The sequence below is a fragment of the Budorcas taxicolor genome, chromosome 20 (genome assembly GCF_023091745.1).
Source record: "Budorcas taxicolor isolate Tak-1 chromosome 20, Takin1.1, whole genome shotgun sequence".
NCBI classification, from domain to species: domain Eukaryota; kingdom Metazoa; phylum Chordata; class Mammalia; order Artiodactyla; family Bovidae; genus Budorcas; species Budorcas taxicolor.
In genome coordinates, this window is record NC_068929.1 from 4,169,249 (window position 1) to 4,186,178 (window position 16,930).

General features: G+C 48.1%; 1 protein-coding gene across 1 annotated transcript in view; it reads right to left on the minus strand.

The window, feature by feature from the left end:
• Nucleotides 1-16,930, minus strand: part of SLIT3 (slit guidance ligand 3) — a 719,057-nt gene that overhangs the window by 67,177 nt on the left and 634,950 nt on the right. The window lies entirely within an intron of this gene.

Sequence of the window (16,930 nt, forward strand, 5' to 3'; positions counted from 1 at the left end):
ATCCCATGGACAGAGGAGTCTGGAAGGCTGCAGTCCATGGGGTCGCTGAGGGTCGGACACGACTGAGCGACTTCACTTTCACTTTTCACTTTCACGCATTGGAGAGGGAAATGGCAACTCACTCCAGTGTTCTTGCCTGGAGAATCCCAGGGACGGGGGAGCCTGGTGGGCTGCCGTCTCTGGGGTTGCACAGAGTCGGACACGACTGAAGCGACTTAGCAGCAGCAGCACACTGTCAGGCTTCCAGTAGACCCATCACAAAATGAATGAATGGGACAAAATAGGTTAAAATAGGATACGGGTAAGTTTGTCAGTGCTTCCCAGGTGGCTCAGTGGGTAGAGACCACCTGCTATGCTGGAGATGCAGGGGACGCAGGTTCAATCCCTGGGTTGGGAAGATCCCCTGCAGGGAGGGCATGGCAACCCACTCCAGTATTCTTGCCTGGAGAACCCCATGGACAGAAGAGCCTGGTGGGCTATGGTGCATGGGGTCGCAAAGAGTTGGACGCGACTGAGCAAGCAGCATGCACATGCCAGTTTGTCAATGACCAAACGGGGCTTAGCTCTAAGGACAAGTTGAAATGGGTGGTACCACAATTTAAGGCCAAGTGACTTTATCCCCGTGACTGGCCCCAAGGGATCCTCATGGCACAGAACGCTAGGGAGGGCCCCATGTGGCCTCTGGTTGCCTCGGCATGTTGAGTTAATGTCCCTTTGATCCTCAGGTTCTGCTGTGTATCTATTCTGTGCTGAGAACTCTGCTAGATGCTGGGGGAGATACAAACATGACCAGACCCCATTTCTGCCTTCTGGGAGCTTGACCATCTGCGTAAAATTCAGCCACACGCACACATACACATACACACACACGTGTGCACATGCACACACACATTTAGATTATGCCCTCAGGCAGAGGAGCTAAGACAAACATATTCACTGATGCTGTCATTTTATTCAGGCAGAAATATTTACTGGGAAACTGAAATGTACCAGGTACTGTATATACTGGTGAATAAGGCTGAGTTGGTCCTATTTTCTGGCATTTAAAATTTTAACGTGTGTATGGGGTCATGGAAGAGGTGAAGGGGGAGAAGGAGAGAGAGAAAGACACACACACACACACACACACACACACAAAGTAATGAAGATTACAAACTGCAACGTGTGTTCTGGAGGAAAGGAGCAAGATGCTACGATAGAGAATGCCGCCGGCTTACTGCAGAAAGTGCAGCCAAGGATGCAGTGCCCACAGGAGCGTGGAGCCTGGGGAGGGCCGTGAAGCTGAAGGGAAGAAGGCGGGGGAGGCCAGTCTGGTGGGTGGGGGAGGCCAGTCTGGGGCAGATCACAAGGCAGGCAGTTCATCCACCTGTCAGAACGGCCGCTACCAAACAGGCAAGGGACTTCCCTGGGGGTCTAGTGGTTAAGAATCCTTCTGCCCATGCAGGGGACGTGGGTTCAATCTCTGGTGCTGGAAGATTCCACACACCACAGGGCAACGAAGCCCGTGTGCCACGGCTGCTGAGTGGAAGCACTGCCACGACCGGAAGCTCTCGCCTGTGCTCTGAAACAAGAGCAGCCACGGCAGGAAGTCTGGGCGCCGCCGCGAGAGAACAGCCCCGGCTGCCGCAGCTAGAGAAGACCTATACGTGGCAACAAAGACCCGGAGCAGTCAAAAACTAATTAATTCAAAATTGTAAAAAAAAAAAAAAAAAGTCAAGAAACAACAAGGGTCAGAAAGGATGTGGAGAAAAGGGGTCACTCGTGTGTGTCCAGTTGCTCAGTTGTATTCAGCTCTTTGCCATTCCATGGACGGTAGCATGCCAGGTTTCTCTGTTCATGGATTTTTCCATGGAATTTTCCACTCAAGAATACTGGAGTGAGTTGCCGTTTCCTTCTCAGAAGGATCTTCCCGACCCAGGGATCAAACCTAAATCTCCTGCATTATCAGGCAGGTCCTTTACCATTGACCCAAATTAAAAATAGAACCACCATACATCTAGCAACTCCACTCCTGAGTAGTTATATAAAGAAAAGAGAAACTCTGATCTGAAGAGATATGGGTGCCCGATGGGCACAGCTGCCTTCTTTACCACAGCAAAGACACGGAAGCAAACCAGGTGTCCACTGACTGGTGATGGATGAAGAAGATGGGGTGCGCATATACAAGGGATAACTACTCAGCCTTAAAAGGGTGAGATTCTGCCATTTGAGCAGCATGGATGGGCCCAATAGATATTATGTAATTAAAAGAAGTCAGACAGAGAAGGCCAAAAACTATGATTTCACTTAAATGTGGAATCTAAAAACCAAAACAAGCAAAACGGAAACAGACTTAGAGATGCAAAGAACTGGTGGCTGCCAGAGGGGAGGGAGGCTAGATGAAGTAAGTGAAGGGGATTAGAGGACACACATTTTTGACTATTAAAAGAAAAAAGTCATGGGAAGGAGACGCACAGCATAAAGAACATAGTGAATAATATTGTATATGAGGGTGGACGGTAACTGGCCTTACTGGGGTGATCGTTTCATAATGTATAAAAATACTGAATCACTATGGTATACACCTGAAACTAATACAGAATGCTAACTATCACTCAGTTAAAATCCAAACCTGGAACTTCCCTGATGGTTCAGTGGGTAAGACGCCGCATTCCCTTTGGGGAAGAATGGATACGTGTACCTGTATGACTGAGTGCCTTTGCTGTTCACCTGAAACTATCACAATATTGTTAGTCGGCTATACCCTAATGCAAAATAAAAAGTTTATAGAAAAAGAAACTCCACACTCAGATCAAACAGAGGGCTCAGGTTTGATCCCTGGGCGGGGATCTAGATCCCACATGCCACAGTGAAGATACTGTGTGCTGCAGCGAAGACCCAGCGCAGCTACGAAACAAAACATAAAGCCACCCTCCACCCCAAACAGGAGCCTCGAGACAGCTGAAGAGAGACGCATGAGAGTCCAGTCAATCTGAAAGGAAATCAGTCCTGAATAGTCTTTGGAAAGACTGATGCTGAAGCTGAAACTCCAAAACGTTGGCCACCTGATGCAAAAAGCTGACTCATCTGAGAAGACCCTGATTCTGGGAAAGATTGAGGGCAGGAGGAGAAGGGGATGACAGAGGATGAGATGGTTGGATGGTATCACTGACTCAATGGACATGGGTTTGGGTGGGCTCTGGGAGTTGGTGATGGACAGGGAAGCCTGGCGTGCTGCAGTCCACGGGGTTGCAAAGAATAGGACACACCTGAGCGACTGAACTGACTGACTGAAGACAGTTAAAATCCAAAGGGCAAGGAGAGACCATGATTGCAGACAGGCGCGGGGCTGGTGTTTGGGGAAACTTCCCGAATGCCTCTTCCCCAGCATCACCTGCAGGACACTTATACTCTGTGGACACTGACCCTGCCCCTCATCAGGTGATGGCAGCAGAGAGGCAGGCAAGTGAGATGAGGGTTCCAGCTCTCTCTGCTGGGCAGGGAGGCTGTGGGTTGGTGGGATTCCGGGGCCTGCTCAGGCTGAAGGAGGGGAGACAGGCTGCACTGGGCCGCCGCCCGCTCACCTGCAGGAAGTGTTTTGTGGACAGTGTGGCACAGAGGGAAGCTGGGAGGCAGGAGCTGGGTGAGTGAGCAAGGCTGGTTGAGGCACTGGGCCAGAAGCCGTCTCTGCTGGAGGGAGACTAATGAGCCCCCAGGGAGGGCGAGGCTGGGGGGAGTCTGGCCTCGCGGGGCAGTAATCTCCCACCCTCTTCTTCAGCTCATTCTCTCACTCTCTTCAGTTGTTTAGCTACAATTACTTGGCAAACTTGAGGCATCTAAGATGAAACCCAGACTAAGATCCCCGAATACTCCAAGCCTCCTTGCTGGGATCTTCACCGTAGGCCCTGGGGCTGGCACATCTGAGGCTGGGCCTGTGGCTTGGGTTTGCTGTGTGGCTCTGGGAAAATTACTTAACCTGCGTTATCTTGTCGCAGGTAACACAGTGACAAGAAGACTAACTAAGCCGAAACAAATCTCACCGACATTTGCTGAGATGTTTGCCACAGTGCTTTGGGACAGAGACTCTGGTCTATTATCTCATTTGTCCTCCGAAGCTGGGGGTGTGAACGTGTGTTTTGCTGGGTACTTCCATCCATTTTGTTGGTGAGAACACTGAGGTCCAGAGAGGTGAGCAGGAAGTACAGAAACCAGGGTCTGCTGGACTCGGGGCCTGAGAAGTGGCGCTGTGCTGCTCGACCTCCCCACTCCGTCCTCTTGCTTTCAGTTTTGGCCACCTCAGCCCAACAGGCTACGCTCGGCCTGCTGACACTGGTCGGCTCTGTCACCAGCGCTGGTGACGTCCGTACGCTGCACGAAGCAGCGGGTTTGCCAGTTTTGTTTCCTGCTATATCTCATAGTTGGAGAAGGAAACGGCAACCCACTCCAGTACTCTTGCCTGGAAAATCCTATGGATGGAGGAGCCATAGTGTAGTGTTCAGCTCATGGTAGGGCCTCAGATATTTGTTGAATGAATGAATTTAGAGAAAGGCTGCTGTAGGACCACAGTCAAGGAACACCCTGAGTCCAGCCCATTTCGATGGGTAGGGCAGGCCATGCTCCATAAACGCACGCATCTGCCAAACAGCTGAAGAAATGCATGAATGGCCACTGGGATTCAGGGGTGCCGACAGCATCCTCACCTGTCTGAAAGAGGTTCAGGACCCTGCAGGATGGGCAGCATGACACAGCTGATACTGGGGCCCCTGGAGCCCACCACACCTGGCCCCTGGGTGCCAGCCTGGCTGTGGGTAGGGCTGTGTTGATTGTTTCGGCCTCCCTCCTGCTTAAAGTCCTCCGTCTCCTATAGCTTGCTGGAGAAGAGCTGCCCACCTTTGCCCAAATCCTGCACAGCTTTCTATGGTCTGTCCAGTGTCAGCCAGGATTCTCCAGAGAAAGTGACCAGTAGGGAAACATGACCATATTATATGCACACATACACGTACGTGGAGGGAGAGGGCGATGAGAGAAGTTATTTTATGGAAGGCCAGGCAAGCAGACTTAAAGCAGCATTTTTACGCTATAATCTTGAGGCCGGATTCCCTCCTTTCCAGAAAACCTCAGTTTTTCTTTCTTAAGGCCTTCACCTGATTTTGTGAGGCCCACCTCCACATTAGAAAAATAACCCCCTTTACTTACGAAGTACACTGATTGTAGATGTTGATTATGTCTACAGACTGTCTTCCTAGCACCGTCTAGCTCATGTTTGCCAAATAACTAGGCACCACAGCCTGGCCAAATTAACACACGAAATCCCCCCCTGCCTGCCTCTCTGGTTCACCTTACAGCAAACTCTCCCCTGGCCGCTGGTTCGAGCTCCGCTGACCTCACCCCTCCTGGAACGCCCCCGCTCTGTTTGGTGGGGCAGTCAGGTCTTTGCACCTGCTGGTCCCTCTTCTCCCCCCGTCCGGTGAAGTCACACTGCCGCCAAGACCGTGGCTCAAGCACTGCTTCCCCGACACCCCCCCCCACGCTGACTGGCGTCGTCCTTTGGGTGACTGTGAAGATGGGGGCAGAACGCAGTCTCTTTCGCTCACTGCAGCGTCCCGCATGCCGGCAGTAGATGCTCAGGAAACGTCGTCTGTGTGATGAAGACCCCAGAACTCCCAAGGCGTCACTGCAGTTGGCACTGTGGAGCTGAGTGGGAGCAGTGAGGGAGCTGTTTTAAGTACAGAATATCCCTGGTGATCTGGCACTGAGGCTCAGAAGATGCAGAATCAAAAGGTTTCCCTTCAGAAATGCAGATGCAGTTGTGTGGGAAAGCATTCTTTGTAGGAAGCCCTTCACGAACACTCTGAACTCCAAACTTGCCTGTAGCCTGCAGCCTGGGCCCCAGAGGGACCCTTTAGAAGACTGCACTCTTGCCCTGCCAGCCTTAGAACTACCAGAGCATTTACAGTGGGTCAACCTCTGCATTGATCTGCATTTAAATGCTCTGTTTCAGCCTCAGCACTAGCGAAAGCACACATCTGCCTCACATGAAAATCCACACGGAGCTGTGTCAAATGGATGGTTCCGCATCTCCACTCTGAGCTTTGTGGTGCTGATAAGGGCCCCTCAGAGGACTCTCAGACCTACTGAATGGTGGAGGATGAGGAGGGTGGCCACCTTCCAGGAACCCCAACTCCAGACCAGGAGTCCATAGGGGGACCTCTGAGTGAGCATAGGCAACTCAGGAGCCAGGAAGCTGAGGCTCTTATCCTGGCTCCACTAGCTAATAGCTGTGTGACCTGGGACAATTTACTTACCCTCTCTGAGTTTGTGTTGCCTCATCTGTAAAATGGAGTTGATAATTATTTCACCTTGAAATGATTATGATGATTAGATGAGAGTTTTTGTGGAAAGCCTTGGAGCAGTGCCTGGCTCCAATACCTTTGAATTGTTCAGTACATTTTGAACATATAGAGAAGAAGATAGAAGTGTTAGTTGCTCAGTTGTGTCCAACTCTTTGCAACCCCAGGGACTGTAACCTGCCAGGCTCCTTTGTCCATGGAATTCTCCAGGCTAGAATACTGAGTGGGTAGCCATGTCCTTCTCCAGGGGATCCTCCTGACCCAGGGACTGAACCCAGGTCTCCCGCATTGCAAGCAGACTCTTTACCATCTGATTACATATGTAGATACCTCACCTCTCTGAGCTTGCATTTCATCTGTTTACACATGCAGATACATTCATATATATACACACATCTGTCTCCCCATCCAACAATAAATTTGATTACTGAAAGATAGATAATGATCCCCTGGCTGCCTATTCTCCAGAGTCTGCTTCCAGAGTAATATTTCTAAAATGAGAATCATATCATGTCACTTTCCTGTTTAAAAATTCCTCCTTGGCTCTCACATTTCTCCCGGGGTAAAGAGGCAGCCCTCCACACAGCCTACAAGCAGGCACATGCTCCCCAAGTTTCCAGGACGCACCGACCCCTGAACCATTCCATCTGCTGCGTCTCTTGGTTTTCTCAGTTTCTTGCCTTTAAGATCTTTCCCCCTTGGGGGTCTTCCTAGAACACTTTCTTCCCACTCCTTCCTGTGCTTTGCTTTCCTGGGAAATGCTACCCCGATACCTGAAAGCCTGATTCACTGGGGGGCTTCTGCACTGTTTGTCTCCCCCCTGCTAAGTTTCTGACATCAGGGGTCTTATCCGTCATGGAAGCTGCTGTGTTCCCAGCTTCTGCAATGGGATCCGGCCTGAGAAACTCCACGAACACGTGACTGAGCAAAGGGGGCTTGCTCAGGCCTCCCTCAGTCCCCCTCTCAGATGGCCATGCCTGCCTGCCAGCCGAGAAGTGTCTTCTGCAGTCATCTGCTGAGGTCTCCTCCCGGCCAGGGTCTGTGCCAGGACTCCTGAGTGCCACTGTGCCCACAGCCAGTCTGCTCTCAAAGGTGCGGTCAGCTCCCTCCAGCTGGTTGTAGGCAATTTCTGCCCTTCTCGCTGGGCCAAATAAAGGCAAGGACGCAGTCAGAGCTGAGCAGCTGCTTTAGAAAGTGCTCGGAGGAACCTGCCCAGGACAGGGGGTCACAGAAAGCAGCAGCCTCTTCTTGGGCAGCAGCTGGCGTTGCTAGCGCAGGTCCAGCTGTCAGGACAGACCCAGCTGGAATCACTGACAGGTCCCTACTGCTTCACAGCGGGAGTGCTGTGCCTGCCCTCTCCCTGCCTGAATGCAGGTGGCAGGTCCCCAAGAGACTGCGGCTATCTTCTGCAAATGCCCAATAAGCTGGGCCACTGGGCTGGGCACACAGGGACCTGTGCTTCTGCCAAACAGAGGGAGCAGTGTAGTGGCTCAAGGATGGGCCTGTGGATCAGATCGACCTGGACTTGTGTTTCTGTTCTGCTGCTTCTTGGCAGCATCATTTTAAGAAATTACTCAGGGACTTCCCTAGTGGTCCAATGGCTAAGATGTTGTGCTCCTAATGCAGGGGGCCTGGGTTCCATCCCTGGCTGGGGAACTAGATTCCGCATGCTGCCACTAGGAGTCCACATGTGGCAATGAAGTTCCTGCATCCTGCAACTAAGATTCAGCACAGCCAAATTAGAGAGAAAGAAAGAGCAAGAAGTTATCCAGCCTTCCTGTGTCTCAGTTACCTCATCTGCAAAATGGAAATAAGTCCCACATGCTGCCTTGTCAGACTAGGGGGAGGATTAAATGAGATCACAGCTGAGAAGATCTGGCACAAGTAAAGCTCTCTAAATGATAGCCCTGGTGGATTTTACACAGTCAGGGCATTTTTCCTTGCTTTCCTAATGGTTTCAGTTGGCAAAACCTCCTGGTTTCCTCCCTGGTCCAAAGCACATCTGTCCATGCTACTCATCTGTGCTCATCACTTGGCTCCTCCTCCTCCTTTTTTTTTTTTGGTTTTGGCTGGACCATGCAGCACAGGGGATCTTAGTTCCCTGACCAGGGATTGAAACTGCGCCCCTGCAGTGGAAGGTGGATTCTGAGCCACTGGACCACCATGCCACGGAAGCCCCTTTTCTCCTGGTTTTGCATGCATATCCATTACCTAATTAGGTTGGAGATGAGGAGAAAGTTTCATCCGAGCTACTTGCTGTACCCCAGACCCTCATCCTCTAGCCCCTCAGAGTTGACCAGTGCTGGGCGAGGTCCTTCCTTCAGTGCATTCTTGTCATCACCTCCCGCTGCACTCACTCCCAAAGAGCTGTGTCTCAGCCCTGTGCCCTCCTGGCCAAGCCCTGGCTCTTTAAGTTTTTCAGTGTGCGTGTGTGTGCGTGTGCATGCGTGTGCTTCTGCACTGCTGTCCTGCTGCCCATGATCCCTCAGATCCCATCTCCGTATAGAAATCCTTTCTTTCCACAGTTGAGATGGGGGAGGTAGGTCATCCCTCCCTTCCTCTCTCTGTGGGAGGTCAGCGGTAGGACACCAAGAAAAAAATTAGGTCCTTCTACCAAAATTATTAACAACACTTCTTTGATACTGACCAGGAGCGGACATGCACGAGCTCCCTCTACCGGCACTAGATTCTCATCCTCCTCTCTAGCCCTTAGGAAGATGTAGGCTTGCAAAGTTTGTTTACAGAACCAAGAAGGCCTGCTGTCAGTAACATTCCCTTAAGTGGAAGCAAGCCGATTTTAGGTATAAGTTTTCTCAGAGTGGTAAGTCTGAGTCTAAAAAGTTCATAGATGGAGTAAAAAACTTTCTGAAGCCAATGAGGCTCCACCTTTGCAGATAGGATTTCTGCCGGTGGCCTTGCAGCTCAGATGTCCCGCGCTTGATTCTGCTCTGCGTTTTTTGTTTTCGGCAGCACCGCGTGGCTTGTGGGATTTTAGTTCTCAAATCAGGGATTGAACCTGGGCTCTGGCAGTGAAAGCGCTAAGTCCTAACCACTGGCCTGCCAGGAAATTTCCCTTGCTCTACTTTTAATAAGACTTCTCGGGCTTGCTTTTAAATCAGGAACTCGATGCCGACTTCTAATGGGTGGCTGTCTGTATTCTTTGCCTGATAGTATGTAACAAGCTGAGTGGTTCTCAAAGTGTAGTCCCTAGATGCCTATGCGGATCCTGCTTCAGGGGTCTATGAGGCTAAAACAATTTTTGCGATAAGATTAAAACACTGTTTTCCTTTTATGTTGTGTGAGTAGAAGTGTTGGCACCTCCGGATGAACTAAGGCAGCGGCATCAAGCGATATTAGTAGCCACTATTCTACACCTCCACGCGTTTGAAGGTTAAAAGACAAGCCGGTTTCACTTCAGAACACCCTTTTTGAAGCAGTAAAAAGTTATTAATCGTATTAAACCTTGACTCTTGAGCACACAAGTTTTTAGTGTTCTTTGTGACCAAATGGGAAGTGTGCCTAAGGCCTTTCTGTGCTATAGGAAGGACATTAGCTGTCTTGAGGAAAAGCACCTGGGCAACTCAGTTACAAGCAGGACTGTTGTTTTTTTTTTCTTCTTCTTTCATAAAACACCATTTTAAATTAAAAGAATGACTAGCAAACAGAGGATTCAGAGTTGGGTATTTAGTAGACAATGTCTTGACAATGAAGAGAGTGAGCCTGGCACTCCAGGTACAACAACTGACAGATTTTGTGGAAGACGAGAAAATCTGAGCTTCCACATGAACATTAAAGATTTGGAAACCTCGTAACTGCCACCCAGGACCTGAGAGGGTCCCCTTAATTCAAGACCTTCCTGATGAGATCAGTGGTGACCATTAATGGCTATCACATTTTTTTTATATTGTATAATGCCATGTGTCGACATTGAGAAAAATCTGCAAAGCTGAGCAAAGCAATATTTTCCAAATGACCAGTGCATATAAGAACATGAATCAGGGGGAAAGCCACATTCAAAGTGCAAGACAGATCAGCGGATTTTAAAGTAAGAATATAAAGAGCCCACTGATATGGTTTCAAGTTTCACACTACAACTAGCCTTTAAGAAATAACCACTATGTACTGGGTACATGTAAACCAATGAAGTTAGAACACACCCTCACACCGTATACAAAAATAAATTCAGAATGGCTTAAAGGCTTACATACAAGACAAGACACTGCCAAACTCCTAAAAGAGATCATAGGCAAAACATTCCCTGATATAAATTGTACCAATGTTTTCTCAGGTCTGTCTCCCAAGGCAATAGAAATAAGAACAAAAATAAACAAACAGGATCTAATCAAATTTATAAACTTTTGCACAGCAAAGGAAACCACAAACAAAACGAAAAGACAAGCTAAGATTGGGAGAAAATAATGGGGAGAAGATATTTGCAAATGATGTGACTGACAAGGACTTAATTTCCAAAATATACAACAGTTCCTATAATTCAATAGCAAAAACCCAAACAACTCAATTGAAATACAGACAGAAGACCTAAATAGACATTTCTCCAAAGAGGACACACAGATGGCCAAGAGACACATGTAAAGATGTCCATCATCTCTAATTATTCAGTTCAGTTCAGTCGCTCAGTCGTGTCCGACTCTTTGAGACCCCATGAATCGCAGCACGCCAGGCCTCCCTGTCCATCACCAACTCCTGGAGTTCACTCAAACTCACATCCATCGAGTCAGTGATGCCATCCAGCCATCTCACCCTCTGTCGTCCCCTTCTCCTCCTGTCCCCAATTCATCCCAGCATCAGAGTCTTTTCCAATGAGTCAACTCTTTGCATGAAGTGGCCAAAGTACTGGAGCTTCAGCTTTAGCATCATTCCTTCCAAAGAAATCCCAGGGCCGATCTCCTTCAGAATGGACTGGTTGGATCTCCTTGCAGTCCAAGGGACTCTCAAGAGTCTTCTCCAACACCACAGTTCAAAAGCATCAATTCTTTGGCACTCATCCTTCTTCACAGTCCAACTCTCACATCCATACATGACCACTGGAAAAACCATAGCCTTGACTAGATGGACCTTTGTTGACAAAGTAATGTCTCTGCCTTTGAATATGCTATCTAGGTTGGTCATAACTTTTCTTCCAAGGAGTAAGAGTCTTTTAATTTCATGGCTGCAGTCACCATCTGCAGTGATTTTGGTGCTCCAAAAGATAAAGTCTGACACTGTTTCCACTGTTTCCCCATCTATTTCCCAGGAAGTGATGGGACCGGATGCCATGATCTTCGTTTTCTGAATGTTGAGCTTTAAGCCAACTTTTTCACTCTCCTCTTTCACTTTCATCAAGAGGCTTTTTAGGTCCTCTTGACTTTCTGCCATAAGGGTGGTATCATCTGCATATCTGAGGTTATTGATATTTCTCCAGGCAATCTTGATTTCAGCTTGTGTTTCTTCCAGCCCAGCCTTTCTCATGATGTACACTGCATAGAAGTTAAATAAGCAGGGTGACAATATACAGCCTTGAGGTACTCCTTTTCCTATTTGGAACCAGTCTGTTGTTCCATGTCCAGTTCTAACTGTTGCTTCCTGACCTTCATACAGATTTCTCAAGAGGCAGGTTAGGTGGTCTGGTATTCCCATCTCTCTCAGAATTTTCCACAGTTTATTGTGATCTACACACTCAAAGGCTTAGGCATAGTCAATAAAGCAGAAATAGATGTTTTTCTGGAACTCTCTTGGTTTTTCCATGATCCAGCAGATGTTGGCAATTTGATCTTTGGTTCCTCTGCCTTTTCTAAAACCAGCTTGAATATCAGGAAGTTCATGGTTCACATATTGCTGAAGCCTGGCTTGGAGAATTTCGAGCATTACTTTACTAGCATGTGAGATGAGTGCAATTGTGCGGTAGTTTGAGCATTCTTTGGCATTGCTTTTCTTTGGGATTGGAATGAAAACTGACCTTTTCCAGTCCTGTGGCCCCAATACAAATCAAAACTACAATGAGTTACCACCTCACACAAGTCAGAATGGCCATCAGTAAAAAGTCTACAAATGATGAATGCTAGAGAGGGTGTGGAGAAAAGAGAGCCCTCCTACACTGTTGTGGGAATGTAAATTGGTGCAGCCACTACGAAAAACAATATGGAGTTTCCTCAGAAAACTAAAAATAGAATTACCAGCAATCCCACTCCTGGGTCTATACCCAGACAAAACTACAATTCAAAAAGATACATGTACCTATGTTCATAGCAGCGCTATTTACAATAGCCAAGGCATGGAAACAGCCTAAGTGTCCACTGACAGATGAACGGATAGAGATGTGGCGCACATATGCAATGGGTTACTATTCAGTCACTCAGAGGAATGGAATCTCACCACCTGCAGCAGCATGGAGGAGCCTAGAGGTTCCCACACCAAGTGAAGTCAGTCACAAGAGAAAGACAAATACCATGTGATACCACTTACACATGGGACCTAAAATAGCACACGGAAGAACATGGCTATGAAACAGAAACAGACTCACAGACACACAGAACAGATTCGTGGGTGCCAAGGTGGGCAGTGGGGAAGAGAAGGAATATGAGGTTGGGATTAGCAGCTGCAAACTAGTATAAATGGACTGGATAAGCAACAAGGTCCTACTATGTAGCATAGGAAACTATATTCAATATCTTGTGATAAACCATAATGGAAAAGAATATGAAAAATAATATATATATATAACTGAATCACTTTGATGTACAGTAGAAATTCACACAACATTGTAAATCAACTATGCGTCAATGAAATTAAAAAAAAAAAAAGAAATGACTACTATGCTGTTTCGGTATATTATCAGAGAAGAATGTTCACAATTATTTGAAAAAGCTACCAAAATTCTTTTTCTAACTACACATCTGTGTAAAGTCAGATTTTCTTCTTATAGTTCACTCAGAACATATCACAACAGAGTGAATGCTGAAGCAGATATAATAATCCAGTTTCTTCTATGACATTTATAAAACATAATGTCATTCTTCACAATGAAATTTCTTTTAGTTTGTTTTCACAAAAGTATGCTTTTTATAGAAAATGTGATGGTATATTGTTGTCATTCTTAAATGAAATTAAAATAAATATTTAAAAATATAATTTAAACTACAACTAGTCAGTTGCAGTTTCCAATACGGTACATATCAACAGATAAAACCCACATAGACACAAGTTCTTAGAGTCCTAGAGGCTTCTGAAAAATGGAAAGGGGTCTTGGTGGTGGTGAAGAATCTGTCTGCCAAGGCAGGAGAGGCAGATTTGGTCCCTGGGTTGGGAAGATCCCTTGGAGGAGGAAAAGGCCACCCACTCCAGTATTCTTGCCTGGGAAATCCCATGGACAGAAGAGCTTGGTGGTCTATAGTTCGTGGGGTGGACAGAGGAGCCTGGTGATCTATCGTCTGTGGGGTCACAAAAAGTCAGACGTGACTTAGGGATGAAATAACAACCATAACAACAAAAAAGGGGTCTTAAGACCCCCGAAGTTTAAGAATTTCTGGAATAATGGACAAGAACATAGGATTTGGGATAAGGCTAAACTGCTGTTTAATCCTAACTAGGCTGCTTACTAGACTTAGAGAGTGGTTTTTACTTCTCTGAAAGTTCCCTGTCACTAAAATGGGACAAGTGACAGTGTCCCCTATTTCTTTTAATTAAAGTTGTTCATGTTTGGGAACACATGTAAGAATTAAAGATTTTAAAATTAAAATAATAATAATAATAATAACAATAATAATAAAAAAAGAAAAAAATTAAAAAAAAATAAAGTATAGTTGATGTACAATACTGCATTTGTTTCAGGTGTACAACATAGTGATTCAACATTATAGCTTCAGTTCAGTTCAGTCACTCAGTCGTGTCTGACTCTTTGCTACCCTATGGACTGCAGCACGCCAGGCCTCTCCCTGTCCATCACCAACTCCTGGAGTTTACTCAAACTCATATCCATTGAGTCGGTGATGCCATAGCTTACACTTCATTTAAAGTTATTATAAACTATCGGCTATATTCCCTGTGCTGTACAATATATGCTTGTAACTTATTTATTTTGCACATAGTAGTTTGTACCTCTGAAGCCCCTTCCCCGGCCTGGCCCCTTCCCCTGCTTTTCTGTCCCCAGTGGTAACCTCTAGTTTTTTCTCTGTATGTGTGAGTCTGTTTCTGTTTTGTTATATACATATACATTCATTTGTTTTGATTTTTAGATTCTATATACAAGTGAGCTCATACACTATTGTTTTTCTCTAACTTATTTCACTAAGCATAACACCCTTCATGTCCATCCACACTGTTGCAAATGGCCTATTTCAATGACAACCTGGGGGGACTGAATGAACAGGTGCAGGTGGAGCAGAGAGGCCTCTGCTTAGCCCGACTCACCCAGAAGGAGAGGACAGAGGAGACCCGCAGAGAGCAGGGCCATGGGGTGCCTGCAAAGGGCTGCTCAGAGGAAAACTCACTTCCCATTTGGATGGCCCTGCCTTGCTCTCTCGTGCTGGTTGCAGACGCCTACACTGTGACCTTTGGAGAAACACTGTGTAACCTGTTTTTTCCTCCTTCTCAGTGAATTAAGCTTAATTTTGTTTTGTAAGTTGGCAGCTCTGCCCAATATAACTAAAGATGCCGAGGGAGCTGAAAAGCCAACCTTGGAAACACTGACTCTGGACTCAGCCAATGTCCCCGACAAGAGCCCTCCGAGCCCCGGCGTTCTGGGCCTGCCAGCTTTCCCCTTCTCTGGAGGCTGTTCCCCTGCCTCCCCTCCCTCTCCTCCCCAGACACTCTTTCCCCTCCAGGAGATGGCTGGTGACAGAGGTGAGGGCTGCCCTCGCTGGTGAGCTTTGGAACCCACGTCTGGCAGACAGCAGTGCCATCATTTCCAAAGCAGGAAATCAGGTCTCCTCCCAAAGCTCTGAAGTTTATAATTACGACCAATTATCTTTGTTATTTCAATCTCTGTTTCGTGAGCTTTTGGGGAAAAACATTTGAGAGCCTGTTTTCATGGCATTTTCTTCTCTTTGACATGTGCTACTTGGCACTTAATTAGCTCAGGGAGGAGGCGTAAACCTGGGTCATTTTCTGCAGCCCCCATCGTGCCCGCCCCCCCAAGTAGCCCAGCCAGGAAAGCATGGAGCTCTCCCCATTGCTCATGTGCATCTCCAAAGGTGCTTCCCAGGTGGCACAGTGGTAAAGAACCGGCTGGCCGATGCAAGAGATGCAAGAGACGCATATTTGATCCCTGGGTTGGGAAGATCCCCTGGAGTAGAAAACAGCAACCCACTGCAGTATTCTGGCATGGGAAATCCCGTGGACAGAGGAGCCTGGCGGGCGACGGTCTAAGAGTCTGACACAACTGAGTGACCGAACACGCGCACACACATCTCCACAGGCGCATCTGCCCAAACTCAGGACTGACACAGCCTTTTCGTGACTCTCCCAGCCTTCCTCCGTTGGGCTGGCAGCACGGGGACAGTCTCAGTGAGGCTCAGGACATGCCGGGAGCACCAGCACACAGGGACTGCTCAGCAGCTCTAGAGTAGGGCAGACTCAGGCTCCACCCCGTGAGGTGCTGGCAGAACCCAGCAGAGAAACACTCCCCACAAGGGCATTTGCTAAGCTCAGCCTCAGGACTGGGTGTGCCTGGGGCCCCGGGCAGGGACAGCCAGCCTGACCTGTGGGTGGTACAGTGGCCCCAGTGGGCCCACTGGGCTTCCACCAGCCCCTCTCCCAGCTCTGCCTATCCACCACGACGGCCTCAGCTCAGGCAGCCCCCCTTCTCTTTATCGGCCCCTTGCCCTTTAGAGTCCAGCTCCAGCCCTACCCTTACCTCCCACCCCCAGAGCAGCTTTCTCCAATCTTCACACCAAATCTCCCACTTTTGGATGTCATAGCAATCTGGTTCCTCTTCTTTGCAGCACTTTTCATGGTTGTCCCGTCACATGTGTGTCTGAGATGACTGAGCAAATGTCAGCCTTCCCCGTGAAGCCAGGACCCATGCGGGTAGGGGTTGCACCTGTTTCGTGCACCATCACCTCCTTGGTGTGAGCAGAGTTCTGACACACGAGGTACCCAGCAAATGCATGTGGAGAGAATGACGAAGGGATGGGAAACGGCACGAGGCTGCCCTGTCCATCCCACAGGGGCTGCCCGCCCAGCCGTGCCTGCGCTGCGACGCGGCCGTGCCCGCAAGGCCTTCCTGCCTGTGAGACTCTCTCAGCTCCCCAGGGGGCAGACATGAGGCTTTTTCCCACAATAGTAACACCCTTAATGAGGGTAACGGCCTCTCTTTCATTTAACTGGGAGCTTCTGACGAAGGAGCAACCCCCAGAGACTTAATGTCAGGAGGTGGGGTGTAGAATAAGAAGGCTCCTGGGTGGAGACTGAGCGGAACTCAGAACGAAGATTTCCTCTGTAAAATGGGTGGTTTGAAGTTAAAATAGGACCATATTCGAAGACGTGCTTGCTAAGCCATAATGCCTGCTGGGCTGTGTTCTGACCATTATGTCCTATTTCTGGGGTGAGAATGAGAGATTGTGGGGGTTGTGACCAAAAAGAAGAATGAGCACCGAAGAGCTGAT